At 47.5% G+C, this 14,501-nt stretch overlaps 1 protein-coding gene, 1 long non-coding RNA gene and 1 other non-coding gene across 3 annotated transcripts in view; 1 reads left to right on the forward strand and 2 right to left on the reverse strand.

Moving 5' to 3' along the window:
* LOC137633395 (uncharacterized) overlaps positions 1-14,501 on the reverse strand; it is a 420,659-nt gene that overhangs the window by 217,635 nt on the left and 188,523 nt on the right. The gene's annotated exons all lie outside the window — the stretch shown is intronic.
* LOC137633401 (uncharacterized) overlaps positions 1-14,501 on the reverse strand; it is a 217,750-nt gene that overhangs the window by 133,358 nt on the left and 69,891 nt on the right. The gene's annotated exons all lie outside the window — the stretch shown is intronic.
* LOC137634066 (5S ribosomal RNA) lies at positions 1,619-1,737 on the forward strand. The gene has a single exon (XR_011042447.1). It is a non-coding gene; the product is annotated as a 5S ribosomal RNA (ribosomal RNA).

Raw genomic sequence — 14,501 nt, forward strand, 5'->3', positions numbered from 1 at the left:
GAACCATTGATTTACCATCGCGCGAGCCCCAGGGCGATTGCGACCGCGAGTCGTCGGGGTTTCGCAACACGGCCAGCCTGGCGAGTCTTCTGGAGCGCGTATTTCCAGAACACGGTCTTCACCCCGTAAACACAGAGCATGGCACGTGCAAGAGCAGGAAGAATCTTCAGAGAGGTCTGGGCAACATTCTTCTTTCCAGAACCTGGGTTAGCCCTTCCTCCTCGTCATTCCCCGGAAGGGTCGTGCCAGGGAGTTTTCCTTTCGAGATTTCTCCGTCGGGCAAGGGGTGTCTGGTTTAGCCCTTCCTCTTCTCCATCCTGTGGAAGGGGCTTACCAGGTCCTTTCCCTCCTCGGTTACAACCCGAGGTTTTGTACAAGGAAGCTCCAGTAAGATCATAGGTACTTTTCTCCTCTCAGGGTCAAGCACCTTTGCGTTCCCTCGCCAAGTTTCAAACTTGCGGGCAAACTCGATGTTGGAGCATCTAGACGCAGTGACCGAGGGCTTCCCCTCGGGTGTCTCATCCGTGGATGTCGACAAGCTCAGACACTCTTCCATCCTTGGGAAGAGCTTGTTTGAGCCCAAGGATAGAGACATGGACAGCTGTTGTGCGGAGGAAGTCTACTTCCATTTTCACTCCTCCAAGGCGCTTTCTTCCAGACCCTGCAGGCCTCCAACGCCTCTTCTTTCAGCCTCGTCGGCCTAAGTTATCGGACCGGCTGCGGCAGCTAAGACAAGGTTTACAATAGCAGTCCCCTCCTGTCAGGGACAGGTAGCACAGGAGGCTCTCCCGGGAAGGCATAATCCTAGAGGGAGCGGCAGAGTTCACAAACTCTAGGATTGGCAACCCCCCCTTGCAGGTCTCACGCTGGGGGGATGCCTAAGGTTACTCATCCGGATAACAGCTTCCCGATGCCGATTCCTGCACGATCTCCGTGATCAGCCAAGGATATCGCGCCTTGCTCTTACCATCTCTCCGTCTCTGTCAGCGAATCCAGTGTCACTGAGCCTCTATGCCATGGGGTCGGCAAGAGTTTTGCCCGTTTGGGCAGAAGGATCCATGCCTTAGGAGAAGGTCCTCCATAGGGTCGTCGACGGCTTCACCCCCCGGCTTCTTCAGTCTATCCTTTCTCGTAGGAAAGCATCTGAGACGGGAGTTCCGTCGTCGACCTCTCAGCTCTGATCAAGTTTGTCGAACAAACTTCGTCCAGCGTGGAACAGCAGAGTCGATCAGACTGGTAACGAGGCTGCAGGACTCCTTAGGCCCTGGATCGGAAGGACGGGTACTTCCAGTTTCCATTCCATCCATCATCCAGGAAGCTTTTGGAATTCAGCCGAGACTATAGGTGTTCCTGCTTAAGATGCGGTGTGGAGATCCCGCCGCGGCATCGCAGGTTTTCCCCAGAGAACTCTCCCTGCTTTCCTCATGGCCGCTCAGGAGCAGGCTTCCGCCTCCTTCGCTTTTTGGAGGTCTGGTCAACTCCGGTAGTCTCGGGTTCGACCTTCTTCAACACCGGGACAAGCTTCCGGGTCTTTACCAAGAGTGAGGGATCATGGTAATTTGCTAGGAGCCTTCTCTACTTCTGCCTCAACATCTGGAGTATCTAGCAATGATATTGAGTCAACGGCCATACCACGTTGAAAACACCACTTCTCGTCCGATCAGCGAAGTTAAGCAACATTGGGTCTGGTCAGTACTTGGATGGGTGACCGCCTGGGAACACCAGATGCTGTTGCCTCCTTCTCCGAGCCTTCCCTTCAGTTGACTGTGGCAAGGCTGAGGAGAGTCGCAGTACCTGTTCTCAGTCAAGCAGAGCTTTCAGCCCTACCTTGGAACGTTTCCTGGGTCTCTTTTCCTCATTGACCCGTCTAAAGTCCCGAACAGTCGCCTCAGGATAAGTTCCCTGTGAGGGGGCCCGAGTTCCGGTGGTATCAAAGCAACGATTAACCGGACTTTCTGGCCCCTATGGGACCAGCGGAACATTTAGATCTGCAATGGGGGTTGACCTATGATGGGAGTGGATATTCTCGTCCTTTCCCCACATTTTGATGCTGTTCTCGGACTCGTCAAAGAAAAGGGGGGGGGGCATGTTCCGGTTCAGGCCTATGGTCAGGACCTGAAGGATACCTCCCTATCATTCAGGCAGGCTTAGGGGCCGTAGTTTGGCCCCTCTACCAATCCTACAGTTCCTGCCGAGTCGCTCCGTGCGCGACGACTTCATGGTACTGGCATATTCCAACCAGCAGGAGACGCATTTTCATACATTCGCATCTTGCATTAGAGATACTGAGATGATCCGAGGTCCTCTCAATACCACTATCGGCTCGCTCATTCCGGGCAGAGGAATGTTCTCTCCGACTATCTGAGCAGAGCCTCGCAGATAAGAGTGCCTAGGGGTCTTTGGCCTATAGTAACCAGCAAGTCCTGGCCTGGGGGACCTGATCGCGACAGCCTGGAACTTCAAGCTTCCGCTGTTCTTCCCCCCAGTCTCAGACCCCAAGACTCTTTGGCAAGATGCTTTTCGGTGACGGTGGGACAACATCGACGCCTGCGTCTTCCCACCATTGTTGTCTGTTGAGAATGGGTCTCAACAAGTCCAGGTTGTCTGTCAACCTTTCGATGGCCCTGAGAGCTCCACTGGGACTATACACAGAACGGTTTCCGGACCCTCTGCTTCCCCTGACGGAACTCCCGGGAGAGCTTCTTTCACGTCACAGGCTACTCAAACAACCACACTACAACATCTTTCACGAGCCGTTGCATCGCTTCGGCTTCACGCCTGGAGACACCGCCGCCGCCTCAAGAAGAGACAACCTGCTACAGTCGCGGAGCGGAGGTCGCGTCACCTGCGATAGTCATCTGCCGGGGTCTACCAGGCGAAGTGGAGAGTCTTCTGTGGTTGGTGTCGTGGGAGAGATACCTCTTCCCTTGAGGCGTCTTCTCCAGCAATAACGGAGTTATTGCTTTTCGGCGGAAGGAAACTTTTCCGCTCCCGGCAGTGAAGCCTATCGCTCAGCCTTTCCCTGGCCTTCAGGCTGAAAGGAATAGTCTTTTTCCTTACCGCTGGACCTTTCTTCGCTCATGCGAAGCTGCGAACGTCCCTGCCCCCAGTCGGAGTGAGACCTCCCCCATGGAGCATGGTTCGGACTCTTTAGTCCCTTAAGAGATCTTCTTGCGAACCATTACGTCAGGCCTCTGATCGTATTCCGTCTTGGTGGACGGTGCTCCTGCTCACTCTGGCCTCGGCCAGTGTGTAAGCAATCTTCCTGGTCTCGTTCGACTCCTCCCTTTCAAGAGAATAGAAGAAGGCAACATTCAGGTTCGCTCCTGAGTTTTCTAGACTCAGAATCTTGGAGTCCCGGGCCTTCGGTCAGACTCCTTCAAGATTTCGAGTCTCCATTCTGTATCAGATGACCCAAACCTTCTCCTTCTTGCCAGTAAAGGATTCGAGGGGTTATCTTTGCGAACAGCTCCAGTTTGTCCTCCGTGCAGCCGGGTTGGGAGCACAGGGAGGACACAGGGGAGAGTCACCAGTATACCTCTTCAGCTCGGACTCAAGGACATTCATCTCGACCTGAATCCAGACCCTCCCCCGTCACGTCGCCCTACAGCACGATGTCGGATACATCGCAACGTCCCTCTGTGACGCAGGTGCTACAAGCTGGAGTCTGGAAGCGTCTAATGACCTTCGCAGCCCACTTCCTGCAGGACGTGACCCACAGGAGTATCGATACGTTTCTATCGCTCTGTGGTGGCTACACAACAGCTGGTCTAACCTCAGGCTCCTTTTTGGACAGGTAGCAGAAGGTTGAGGGCATTGTTATCAGGTTTTAGTCTGCATGAACGAAAGTATGTCTGGCCCTTACTTCTTTCTTCATCACCCCCTCTACTGGGGAAGCAGCATCCTGGTCTCTGCATAGCTGACCTCAAACCTCTGCAGGTAAACCATGCTTCCTTGTGTTCCGAGTATTGAGTCAATACTGTCGCGTCCCCCATACCCTGACGAAGTGGTATTGGGAACGTCCTAACCCAGAGTTCCTTCTGGAACTCCAGGTGAAATGCCTAGGACGGGTCACACTTTCTTCCTTCATGCACAAGCTTATGTAGGCCACACGTTTCCTTGCGGAGCAAGGAACTTGTGAGGGGCAGGGACTCCTTTTCTCGAGTGCGACTCACTCGGATTCTGAGTCCCCGGGTAAAGCCAAAGCCAGTATGGCTGGGGACTTTCCACCCTTCCTAAAGGGTAAGTCACCCAATGTAAATAGCGTGGTTTGTATTTCGGTTATGGAACAAATGACAAATTCGGAGATAATTTGTATTTTTCAATATTAAACTTACCCGATAATCATGTAGCTGTCAACTCCGTTGCCCGACAGAATTCTACGGAAGGGATACGCCAGCGATCGCTATACAAGAGGGGGGTGTACTCACAAGCGCCACCTGTGGCCAGGTACTGCAGTACTTCTTGTTGACACCACTTCAATTTTTCCTCTGTCGTGCTTCCGGCAAGACGTTCATGGATACGCTTATAATTTTGGAGTCTTGTTCACGGTTTTTGGTGAAGTATTGCTCTAAGATTTCAGCTTTCGCTATTCAGGAAGTTTTATTATTAGCTTAGCTAGCTTTTGGAATTAATTTGATTAATTATGGTGACGAAGAGAGTATGAACTCTCTTTCACCTTTAAATGGCCGACCCTTCCCTTAGACGGAAGTGTTGGTGTCTAAGAGAGTATAGACTCTCTTTCTTAATTTTGCTTAACAAAAGTTATAGATTTATTTTATATCTCTCCGCCTTTTATAGGCCTCTTCGATTAACTTCCTTTTTTATAAATTTTTTATAAATTTATTAAAATTAATTTTTATAATTGTTTATATTCGACCTTTCCTAATAGTAGGCGGTCTTTTCTTATACCGAAGTTAATTAACATTGAGCCCGTCATTTCGGTTTTACCTGTTAACATATTATGCTATTTTAATGTTTTTGAAAGAATTTCTTTGATAGTCTCGTACTGTTTCAAAGTTGAACTAACGTTTTGTTTTGTCTCTGCAGTTGTTGACGTTCAGAACGTTCAACTTGCGCTCTATCGTTACGATAGAGAGAGAATTTTCACGGTGTCACGTTGCAGTAAGAGTAAACCGTTTATAGCGTTTTGTTCATTCTTTCTTAGCTTGATGGTTTTAATTCTAATAAAGGAACTTTTTATTTGGGAAATCTTTCAGTTTTTTTCCTTTAACAATAATATGTTTTAACGAGTATATATGATTGGGCTCTTCTCTCAGGTTCTAAGTCAAGAGAGAGAGAGAGAGAGAGATAGAGACGGAGGGAGAGAGAGCTGGATAAACGTTTCGTTCAAGCGAGTAACGTTGTTATCGTTTTTGCTCTTCTCCCTAGTCTCTTTAGGGGAAGAAGGTAAACGTTTCTAGAGTTTATTCTTGTTCTCAAGCTTTATGCGGTGAGAGATTTTAAACGTAGTTTATTTGATCTAGTGTTTAGTCTCTTTCCAGCCACTGATTTATTTATCTTTCATTAGATTTTTCTGTTACATTGTAATTCTGTTTTCGCAATTACTAACTTTTAAGGAAGGATAGAATTGCGTGTTTCAGGTACAAACCACTTAAAGTTTCGAGTTCAGTGAAATAAGTGCAAACAGAAATTCAAAAGTGATAAGTGATTAGCGCAAAGTGTGTCAGTGTTGTGCGTGAGGGTACTTCTGTGCGTGCCAGTCGTCCTCCCAGTCCGGGACCTCTTGCAAGCTCCCAAGCCCAGGGGAGAAGCAATGTCGAAGGGCAAAAGGGTTCGGCAGGCCTTGATCGGCGCACAGAAGTATCCTCGGTGGTTGCGGGCGTGTCTTACAGAGACCGTCACTCCCACCCGCAGACGATTGAGCCCTTATTTTACTCGTCTGCAGAAGAAATTTCGGGGAGAAAACGCTGGACTCAGGTCTCAAGACCTCTTAAACGTAAAGTCCAGACCTCTAGAGTTCAACAACCCGGATGCAGTCATTGGGTTAGCTCTGACTCTCCGCAGTCATCAGGTGACTGCACACCTCCTAAGAGAGGTAAGGTGATGCCGCAACAGACCTCATCTTCTGTTAAGGCTTTGCCTCAGCAGACCTTAGCGTCTGCCGACCCCAAGATGACTTTGCTGCAGTCCATGCAGACACAGCTTGCGGTCTTAATGCGTGAGTGTCAGGCTGAGAAGGTTACACCTCCTCCTGCGATCGCTCCGCCTCAACAGTCCAGTCTGCCAGGCGTACGATGTTGAGGTTCCTCAGGATACCTTACCGCGTACTGAGTTGCCAGTTACCAGCGGTGTGCAGCAACCTCCGCCTTCCTTAAGGCAACCTTAGCAATGGGAGCAGGAATCTTATGCCTTACTTCCTCCGCTTCCGCTTGCGGTTCCACCAGCGAGGCAACAATCTCTTGAGGTACGACAACCTCTTCCATCAATGAGGCAGCCACCTCAGCACTCGCTGCAGCGACCTCCTCAAGGCGAGAGCCTCAACTCCTTAGGCTAGCACCTCCTTAGGCTAGCACCTCAGGAACCTCAACTCGCGAGACAAGAACTGCGTTCTGCGCAGCCGCTACCTCAACTCTCGCAGCTCACGCCTCAGGAACCTTAACTCGTTCCTCAGGAACATGCTACTGCGCATCCGCAACCCTTACAGCAAGCGCAACTCTTGAGGCAGCAACCTCATGCTATGAGTCAGCCACCTCAACGCATGCATCTGCCACTTTCTCCTCAACTTGAGCCTCTTCCCATTCCAACTTGGAAATAACAAATGACAATAATAACACCTCATTACTTTCATAACTTGCATTTGTAATCAGATACATGTATGCCTACACAAACATTATGATAATGGAGGTTATTTGTATTACTTAATATAAAAATATATATGTATTCCTTGCAATATATTTTTAACAAAATCGCAAAATATGGCAAAAATATCTTCAAAACAAAAATGAATCATGAGTTATGAATGTAAGGTAAATATTATGTTGATATTAAAACCCCATGCAAGCATGCATGAAGTTATGCAGTGTTGCCAACAGGGCGAGTTTCCCTTTCCTGAGGTGAAGTAGATTATAGTACATTTAGTGCAGCTTAATTCTACGATTATCATGCCGGCTATCAATTCATCAACAAAACAGTCTAAATCAAATCCCTCGGCACGTGCACTTTCAATGGACAGTAATGCGATATTACTCACTCTAGCACTGGTCATGGAATTTCTGAGAAATGTTACACGCCATGCAACACGCTCTGCTTACCTTACAGCATGCTCTACATACAGCATGCTCTGCATACAACATGCTCTGCATACCTTACCGCATGCTTCTCAGTCACACATCTTTGGTTGTTGCCAACTCACTAGACTGTCAAGCAGTTTCATAACGTTGCCTTCTAGTCTGCTGCTTTTGCACCAGTGAAACCCTCACTGAGAGAACTTAGCTTTTCTCGGATATGGTCCCTGTAGATGAGAAAGTGCTTTTCTCCCTCCTTCTGATATTCCCTTGAGGACTCTGTCATTTGGAGAGGAGCCTTTAGCTGCGTAGCCTCCTATGGACTTTTATTTAAGCATAACATGCTTCCAGGGAAGGTAATGGTTCCACTTCAGTCACTAACCCCGTCTGTTACCACACCTGCTCCCATAGACCTTGAGCTGTGTTGCAAGACATGCAGTCCAAGCTTAGTCCTTGTTAAAGGATTTTTTGTTTACGGAGTCAGTGTGTCACTGGGAAGACGTTCAACAACCAGCAGAAGTGACTTGTTGTGACGCAGTGCGGCAACCTCAGCAACCCGATAAGGAGTTGTCTGTACGACCCAGACAGTCTAGACAGCTTCGGGTTGTCACTGTACTTCCTCGCTTCCCCATGGTTGACAGTTCACAGACTGTGCAGCAGTACCATGATCTTGTGTCCGGCTCCGTCAGACGACTGGCTTTTAAGAGCTCCCACAAGTCGTCGCTGTCTGGAGATTCTCAGATGGACTATGGATCTGACCAAGGAACTGGGCCTCCTGGTCAATTTTGAGGAGTCTCAGCTCGTCCCATCCCAGACCATTGTCTCCCTGGGTATGGATCTTCAGAGTCGAGCTTTTCGGGCTTTTCCGTCGGCCCCAAGGATCTTCCAAGCCCTAGAATGCATCCAGAGCATGCCGAGAAGGAACCGATGCTCAGTCAGGTAGTGGATGAGTCTAACAGGGACACTTTCATCGCTGGCCCTGTTCATCGTGTTAGGGAGACTCCACCTCCCCCCCTTCAGTATCATCTAGCTGCTCACTGGATAAAGGACATGACGCTAGAGACGGTCTCAGTTCCTGTTTCCGAAGAGAGGTGGTCTTCTCTCGCGTGGTGTTAGAACAGCTTTCTTCTCAAGGAAGTCTACCTTTGGCTGTTCAGAAACCCGACCGCCCTCTCCTCTCGGACGCATCAGACACGGGCTGGGGTGCGACTTTGGACGGACAGGAATGCTCGGGAACATGGAATCAGGAGCAAAGGACACTTCACATCAATTGCAAGGAGTTGTTGGCGGTTCTTCTGGCCTTGATAAACTTCAAGTCCCTCCAGCTTAACAAAGTGGTGGAGGTGGACTCTGACAACACCACAGCCCTGGCTTACATCTTCAAGCAGGGAGGGACTCTTTCGTGAAGTTGTTCTAGATCGCAAGGGACCTCCTCATCTGGTCTAAAGATCGAAAGCTCACGCTGGTAACGAGGTTCATTCAGGGCGGTATGAATGTCATGGCAGATCACCTCAGCCGGAAGGGTCAGGTCATCCCCACAGAGTGGACCCTTCACAAGAATGTTTGCATCAGACTTTGGGCCCTGTGGGGTCAGCCAACCATAGATCTGTTCGCTACCTCGATAACCTAGAGACTCCTATTGTATTGTTCTCCGATTCCAGACCCAGCAGCAGTTCACGTGGATGCTTTTCTGCTGGATTGGTTCCATCTCGACCTGTATGCATTCCCGCCGTTCAAGATTGTCAACAGGGTACTTCAGAAGTTCTCCTCTCGCAAAGGGACACGGCTGACGTTGGTTGGCTCCGCTCTGGCCCGCGAGAGAATGGTTCTTAGAGGTACTGCAATGGCTGGTCGACATTCCCAGGACTCTTCCTCTAGGAGTGAACCTTCTACGTCTACCTCACGTAAAGAAGGTACACCCAAACCTCCACGCTCTTCGTCTGACTGCCTTCAGACTTTCGAAAGACTCTCAAGAGCTAGGGGCTTTTCGAAGGAGGCAGCCAGAGCGATTGCCAAAGCAAGGAGAACATCCACTCTCAGAATCTATCAGTCTCAAGGGGAAGTCTTCCGTAGCTGGTACAAGACCAATGCAGTTTCCTCAACCAGTACCACTGTAACCCAGATTGCTGACTTCCTGTTATATCTAAGGAAAGTAAGATCCCTTTCAGCTCCTACGATCAAGGGTTACAGAAGTATGTTGGCAGCGGTTTTCCGCCACAGAGGCTTGGATCTTTCCACCAACAAAGATCTACAGGACCTCCCTAGGTCTTTTGAGACCTCAAAGGAACGTCGGTTGTCCACTCCAGGCTGGAATCTAGACGTGGTCCTAAGGTTCCTTATGTCATCAAGATTTGAACCTCTCCAATCAGCCTCTTTTTAGGACCTCACATTAAAAACTCTTTTCCTCGTGTGCTTGACAACAGCTAAAAGAGTAAGTGAGATCCACGCCTTCAGCAGGATCATTGTTTTCACATCTGAAACGGCTACATGTTCCTTGCAGCTCGGTTTTTGCTAAACGAGCTTCCTTCACGTCCTTGGCCTAAGTCGTTCGAGATCCCAAGCCTGTCCAACTTGGTGGGGAATGAACTGGAGAGAGTACTTTGCCCAGTTAGAGCTCTTAGGTACTATCTAAAAAGGTCTTAACCTTTACGAGGACAATCAGAAGCTTTATGGTGTGCTATCAAGAAACCTTCTTTTCCAAGTTCTAAGAACTCAGTTTCTTACTATTCAGGCTTCTGATTAGGGAAGCACATTCTCATCTGAAGGAAGAAGACCTTGCTTTGCTGAAGGTAAGGACACATGAAGTGGGAGCTGTGGCTACTTCAGTGGCCTTCAAACAGAGCCATTCTCTGCAGAGTGTTATGGATGCAACCTATTGGAGAAACAAGTCAGTGTTCGCATCATTCTATCTCAAAGATGTCCAGTCTCTTTACGAGTACTGCTACACCCTGGGACCATTCGTAGCAACGAATGCAGTAGTAGGCGAGGGCTCAGCCACTACATTCCCATAATCCCATAACCTTTTAACCTTTCTCTTGAATACTTTTTATGGGTTGTACGGTCGGCTAAGAAGCCTTCCACATCCTTGTTGATTTGGCGGGTGGTCAATTCTTTCTTGAGAAGCGCCGAGGTTAAAGGTTGTGATGAGGTCCTTTAGTATGGGTTGCAGCCCTTGATACTTCAGCACCTTAGAGTTGTTCAGCCTCCTAAGAGGAACGCTGCGCTCAGTAAGGAAGACGAACTTATTTAAGGCAGAGTAATGGCTCAAGTCGACTTCCTTACCAGGTACTTGTAATTTCATTGTTATTTTGAATAACTGATAATATGAAATACGGGATACTTAGCTTCTTGATATACATGTACACTGGTTTTCACCCACCTCCCTGGGTGTGAATCAGCTACATGATTATCGGGTAAGTTTAATATTGAAAAATGTTATTTTCATTAGTAAAATAAATTTTTGAATATACTTACCCGATAATCATGATTTAATTGACCCACCCTTCCTCCCCATAGAACCAGTGGACCGAGGAAAAATTGAAGTGGTGTCAACAAGAAGTACTGCAGTACCTGGCCACAGGTGGCGCTTGTGAGTACACCCCCCTCTTGTATAGCGATCGCTGGCGTATCCCTTCCGTAGAATTCTGTCGGGCAACGGAGTTGACAGCTACATGATTATCGGGTAAGTATATTCAAAAATTTATTTTACTAATGAAAATAACATTTTTCCTAACCATTCAAACCTTATCTATTTACACATATTTGCCCGCCAGCCCTATCCCCCAAGTCAAGTCCTACCTCCAAGTGAAGTGAGACATTTCACCGGTGTGTGAGGGAGGGAGGGGTAGCAAGCTACCCCTCCCCCTACCCCTGCTAACTAGCGCGGGGTAGGAAACCCTCGTTAAAATCTATTGGCTTGTCATTTCAGCCACGCCGAAAGTAATACCCAATGTAAATAGCTAAGGTTTGTATGGTTAATAAAAATACAAATTATCTCCGAATTTGTCATTTTAGAGTACATATGATTTTTAACAGCATCAATGTGTTGAAAAACAATTAAATGTAACTAAGAAAGTAATAACAGCTAATCTGAATCCCTTTATTAACTAAAACAAATATTGATACAAACACACTCGTGTGCGTATGCACAAGCACACACACACACTGGTGCAAGAATTGCTACGCAGTAAGAGACGGTCGGGGAGGAGGTAGAGTTAGTGACTGCGATAACATACCATAACTCGTCACTGAAAGTGATGAAAATAAAAAAAAAAAAAAAAAAAAATGTAAAAAATATGAAATATAGAAAAAAAAAAAATAAGCTATGTTAGATTAAAGTTTCCGTAGTGTAAGTTGCGGTATGTTATCGCAGTCACCATCTCTACCCCCTCGCCAGTCGTGTCTCCTCCTGCGTGTATGTGTTTGCGCATACGCACACGAGTGAGTTTGTATCAATATTTGTTTTAGTTAATAAAGGAATTCAGATTCGGTGATATTGTTTTTTTAGTTACATTTAACTGTCTTTCAACTCGTTAACGCTGTTAAAAATCATATTTACACAACACATATTTGTTTAATCTCTCATTTTTGTTTAATCTCTCTCTCTCTCTCTCTCTCTCTCTCTCTCTCTCTCTCTCTCTCTCTCTCTCTCTCTCTCTCTCTCTCTCTGAAAAAATTAATAGACATCTCTAACACTAACAGTGAAGAAGAACAAGAGAGAGAGAGAGTATTTATTTAAAGAACATGTTAACACCATGTCTACCTTCTCGCCGATCGTCCATCTCCTCCTGGCGTAGCAAATCCTACTCCTGCGTTGGCCTGTCTCTAAGGTAAAGTGACAATAAAACATGTTTTTTATTTATTATTTCTTTATAATTATCTTTTTTACATGCTTTTTTCATATTATGCAGTTATGTTATTGGTATGTGTGGCCATTTATTAAGGATTTATTATGGGTTTTTAGGGTGAGGAATGAATTAAATGAATTACCATGTATTTTTATGGGAATTTGTTCCGTAACCGAAATACAAACCACGCTATTTACATAGGGTATTACTTTCGGCGTAGCTGAAATGACGAGCCATTAGAATTTTAACGAGGGTTAACTACCCCCGCGCTAGTTAGCAGGGGTAGGGGAGGGGTAGTTAGCTACCCCTCCCCCCTCACACACCGGTGAAATGTCTCACTTCACTTTTGGCTCGGACAAAGTGCAGATGTTTCTGTCTTCGTCCTCGTTGTTGACAGCCTTAATTTGTTTTTTTTTGCTTTTTCTAGATTCTCGTGTACTTGGAAGTAGGCCTCGACCTTTATCATCGCTATGCGCAAGTGCCCTGGACTCGCTGGCCACCCTTGTGGGACGTTCATGTCAGCGGAGGACACCGATCCTCACACCCTTTGCCCGCAGTGCTGAGGTCAACGGTGTGAGAGAGAAAATACTTGCAGTGAGTGTAGGGAGTGGTCTGCCTCCCAGTGGAAGAAGTTCGGCCGTCGGCGTAAGAAGAAGTCCAAGAGAGACCGTTCCCCTTCAAGGGTTGGCTTGAAGAGGGAAGGCTCTAAGGACTCTTCTTCCGCCGCCCGAACCTCCTCCGAAGTTTCCACTCGATCGGTCTCTCGTGAGAAGCCGTCGAGTGAGAGCGCAGGCCCTAGTGGTTTTTCCCAACCTCGGGGTGCGGGAGAGGGCGTTGCCTCCCATAGCGAGGCAGCTCCCCCTCCTCCTCCGGGGGAGGATATTATTGATTTTACTGATTTTGATCCAACTGTATCTGATAATAGTTTTTTTAAATATTAAACTTAGCTGGTGAATATATAAATAGCTGACGTCTCCGACGGTCGACAGATTCCAAAAACTCGCGAGCGATCGCCATGAAGGTTGTCGGGTGTGCCCACCAGCGCCGACTATCGGCCAGATACCGCATATACTTCTCAACCAAACCAGTTCTTCTCTGTCGGTGGTCCAGACAACATTGGTTCCGCTCGCGCTTGACCTCAAGTTTTCTGCTGATTGGTGAAGTACTTGGTTTTGGTTTTATTGCTTTCGCTGTGTTGGTTTTTTGCTTCAATAAAACTCTTGAAACCCTTTTTTTTATTTTTGTTGATGAACTTGGCTTCCCTTTGGATTTTCTTTGGATTTTCATAATGGCTGACCCTTCTCCTGTCTATCGTAAATGTGCGAAAGACTGTAACAAACGTCTTCCGAAAGCTTCTATCGATCCTCATACTGTTTGTGCTAATTGCCGGTGTAAATCCTGTCAATTAGGAGATCGGTGTGAGGAATGTGTGGTTTTATCGGAATTCGAGTGGTTGGAGTATGAGAAATATACTCGGAAACTCGAAAGAGATAGGGGGAGGAGAAGCTCTTCTAGATCTATAGATTTTTCCTCTTCCCATGCCCCTGAACCTAATCCTTCTCCTGTAGTGGTAGTTTCAGAACCCCTTATTGGCACTCATGAACCTTCAATGCGTGAAATGTTATTGGCTATTCAAGCGTTGGGTGAGAAGGTCGAAACCTTGGCATCGGACAGGAACCAGCTTATGTCCGATGTTAAGCTTTTAAAGAGTCAAAGTGGTAAAGTGGAAAATCAAAGTGGTAAAGTGGAAAGTGCGACTAATGTGTTTAGTGTTGCGACGGAGGGTTCGTCTGTTCGTGCTTGTCGCTTACCTAGTCCGAGACCTCTTTCAAGCTCCCCTGCAGCAGGGAGAAGGAATGTCGTAGGACTTACGGGAGTGAGAGGTGTAAACCAACGTACAGACGTTCCCTCAAAGGTATCAGACGTTGCTCCTCAAGCGCGTCCTTACCATAAGACGGGAGAAACTAAATTCTCCTCGTCTTCCGATGATTTGCCTCATAAGAAACCTTGGCGTAAGGTTTCAAGACCCTTAAAACGTAAGTCAGTCCCTTCAGGACAGGTCCAGCGTCCTGGCTGTAGTCATTGGGACAGCTCTGACCGTATTTAGTCATCGGATGGCTGTTCGCCTGTTAAGCGTAAACGTGACGCTGAGTCCGAGGGTCTCGTTCGGTGCGATGACTTGCATGCACAGACGTTGCTGACGTCACGGCCCGTTTCGACTCCCGTTGACCCGAAGTGGAGTGTCTTACAAGACATGCAGTTGAAACTTTCATCCTTAATGGAAGTTTATGAGCATGACCAGGTTCGTAAAGATCCTTTGCTAGCGGTTCGCCAGTCCGGCAAGCGTGACTCAGGTCTTCAACCGCCTAAGCGAGATTTGTCTCGTCATTTTGACGTTAGCGCTAAT

The sequence above is a fragment of the Palaemon carinicauda genome, chromosome 43, assembly GCF_036898095.1.
Source record: "Palaemon carinicauda isolate YSFRI2023 chromosome 43, ASM3689809v2, whole genome shotgun sequence".
Classification (NCBI taxonomy): Eukaryota; Metazoa; Arthropoda; class Malacostraca; order Decapoda; family Palaemonidae; genus Palaemon; species Palaemon carinicauda.